The sequence below is a fragment of the Apis dorsata genome, unplaced genomic scaffold (assembly GCF_000469605.1).
Source record: "Apis dorsata unplaced genomic scaffold, Apis dorsata 1.3 scaffold_988, whole genome shotgun sequence".
Taxonomy (NCBI): Eukaryota; Metazoa; Arthropoda; class Insecta; order Hymenoptera; family Apidae; genus Apis; species Apis dorsata.
The window spans coordinates 49538-52887 of record NW_006264091.1 but is presented as its reverse complement, the minus strand read 5'-3'; positions in this window follow the sequence as shown (position 1 = coordinate 52887).

The following is a 3350-nucleotide window of genomic DNA, read 5'->3' as shown; positions in this document are numbered from 1 at the left end:
GCCAGGGGGTTGGGGTACGGCGGGCGGAGGGGAGAGGGGGCGGTTGTGACGGTGGTGGTAGGAAGGTAGATAGCTCGGGAATACTTTCGATTTCTCTTTCGATGAATTCGACGAAGTTCAAAGCGCCACGCTCGAGTACAAAAGGGTTTAAGGGCTGGCCGGTCGAGTGTATTAAGTAAGATTTTCAACGACGTCGATTCTTACGTGAAAGCGGGTTGACGATGATACCTGTGTGTGTGTGTGTGTAAAAGAAAAAAAAAAGGAAAAAAACAAAAAGGAAAAAACAAAAAAAATTAACGAACGCCAATGATATTTACGTTGCAAGAACTTTATCGAACTGTTTACATGAAGATAATCAGATCTTCGATAAAAATTTATGCTCCGGTTAAATAAAGCCTTGTCGCGTTATCGTGTAAGCGGAAGAAATATTTACTTATCCGTAGATCTACATGTAACTTTAACGTTCGTATCGCGAAAATCGTCAAACTGGATGCAACGGCATCTATATCGGAACGAACGTTGAAACACGCGAAACATAAAGACGAGATTTAAAGATAGGAACGGTATCTATTTTCCACGGTAACCCAATCAGAGGACAGCTCCTCGAAACTGGTCTCTCTCTCTCTCTCTCTCTCTCTCTCTCTCGAAGACATTTAGCATGAGCTAAATAGCAGTAGAGAAGCTTGTAAGCTTACACCTCTCGAAGGGGTCCCTTTTTCGGATCTCGTTTTCGGGACGACTGAAATTACAATAAAAGATACTTCTGTGGCCAAACACACCGCTACCAGATTATTATACGGCCCTTGGTGCGCGGTGTACGCACCGGAGACGGTGTATATCCATATATACCGGGTGTCCACATCTGCCGTGGCGCCGCAGGAGGTCGGTCATAGGACCCTATTGAGGAGAAAGGCCCTCGAAAAATCTCCTTCCACGCTTCCGTGCGGACGAGCCCGTTGTACTTTCGGAGTCCGGACGATCGGCAGCACCTTTGTACCGCCAATAGGAGCGACCAACTCGCGCTGCGTCCACCAATCGCCTACAAGCGCTCGCCACCCGTACTCCCCTGTCTCCGTGTAATCGTGTAACCGACCCCCTTTGTCGCGGCTTTTCACACCGAGAGCCGCGTACATACCCGGGCGACGCTTCTTTTTTTATCCGGCACCGCTAATTATCCACCGAAATCCCCTTAAACGGCCATTAAACCCGCCCCTTAAACGGTCGTAAAAGCACTTTAGGGCTAAACGGATACAGCGTTGCTCGGGTTCTCTGCTCGGATATCTCTTCTTTCCCTCCCTTACCTCCGCTTTTCGGACTAGGACTACACCGAGTTTGATAATGACGACTCGCCTTCTTGCCGAGGATCCTTCTTCAGAGATGAAAAACGGTGATTTCTTCTCTCGAGAGATCGATGGCCGCTGTGTTTCTTCGACGACGTAAACGTCGCCTTAGGACCGTGTTTCGATTTTTTAATAGCCAGATAAGTTTCATCGAGGAGGAGGAGGAGGAGGAGGAGATGGTCGATAATTCGGCGAAAGAAAGGAGGGATCTGTGTTGAAGCTGTGTGCGATATTCCCTCCTTCTCCCCCTCTCCTGAACATTTCCGTCAAGAATGGGGTTGCTTAACCCTCGCCAAGTCAGTGCCGAAAATCTTCCTTCAACTTCTGATTTCGATTGATAATTAAAAATTAAAACTTGGGATATACGAATCGATGGTAAATACTCGTGATTTTGATTCCTTCTCGCAAAATATTTTAAAATATTTATAAAATAGTAAAACTACTGATATTGAGAGTTAAGCCTTCGATTAAATACCATGTAATAAACAACGCTTTAATCCCCGTTGTCACGTAAGAGACCGTGGCAAAATACGTGGAATTTTTCATTTCGGTATAATTTCGTATATTTCCACGTGCAGAATGGGTCTTCGTTAAATCGAGCGGCGCGGCGCGGCGCAAACAAGCCGTGAAACTGGCGACTTTTTGCCCGGGCGTAACCCGATTTTTCCGCGTTGGTAGCGAGCATTGAAAAAAACGGAGCGAATTGCGGGGCGATCTAAGGCAACCTGATAAAAAAGTATGTACAACCGCGCGGCGCAGATAATCAGCTTAATGTAATATAATATTACAGGCGGAGAGCCGCGAGAGAGAGAGAAAGAGAGAGAGAGAGACGGGGAAACGGATGGTTTATCAAAGTGTACCCGCAGCCTTTCGTGTCTCACGCTTTATTAGATTGCACGCCGCCGGCTGGGAAATTAATAGTACGATTAATTTATGATTGTAAAATACGTCGAAAAGTCGCGCTTTCCCCGCAATGCTTTTCGCCAGAGACGGAACGATAAAGAGTCTTACGCATTGTGCAACATGCTCGTTATAAATTGATAATTTTTTTCTGGATTTCTCCTTCGTTACGGTGTACTCACTTTGATGTTGAAGGGGGAGTATACGCGGAGAGAGGTTACATCTATATTACGGTAACGAGATAAAATAAGTTTAATAAACCGATCGAGGAGAGGGATCCCTCGCGTGATACACGGCAATACGAATTCGTCGTCCGGATCTCTGAAGTTCGTAGCGTTTTTTAGACACCTCTCGACCCGTATGGAGGACCCCCGATGCGCGTCCTGTATACGCGCATGGTTTGATGCACCTTTTATCCCGCGAAAACCGCCTTATTCGAGAAAATTGATCGAGTGTGAAAGACCTCGTTCCACGATCCATTAGAATGCCGTGAGCTTTGATCTTTTCAACGAGCTGGAGCATCCGATCGGTCGGACCCTCCCTCCCCCTTCTTTTTTCTTCCTTTTTCATTCTCCCTCTCTCGTTTCTTGCCATGAAAGGTATCTCTGATAGAATCAACCTCGATCTTTTTTAAACTGGATCAAGGTACAACCTTTTAACGCGTCTTAATTTATCGTAATAACTTTTCGCGCTGTTAATCGAGTCGAATTAATCCATCTCGATTTTTAGATAGATGAACGTATATGTAGAATTCAATCGGTTATATATAATGCCTAGTTGAAACATTTGACATTAATACCTCATTTTGAGAATGACATTTGTTTTATATTAGGGAGAATAGATTTTTGGCCGAAATGGTGGAAACGAAGGGTGGAATACTGTTAACTTTAATCACAATAATTACCTAAGTTGAATGATTGCGATTGTTACGGCGAGAATCGTCCTTGAAAATATTACCTCGCACGATCGTAGAGATTTCGAAAGTTATTACGTATCCATAGAGGAAATCCACGTTACGTCGAGCAAACAGAGCAAGCTTCTTCAATTTTATTAAGCAACGCGTGGAATATTTCAAATCGTCGTACAATATCGATCGATCTCTCTAATCCC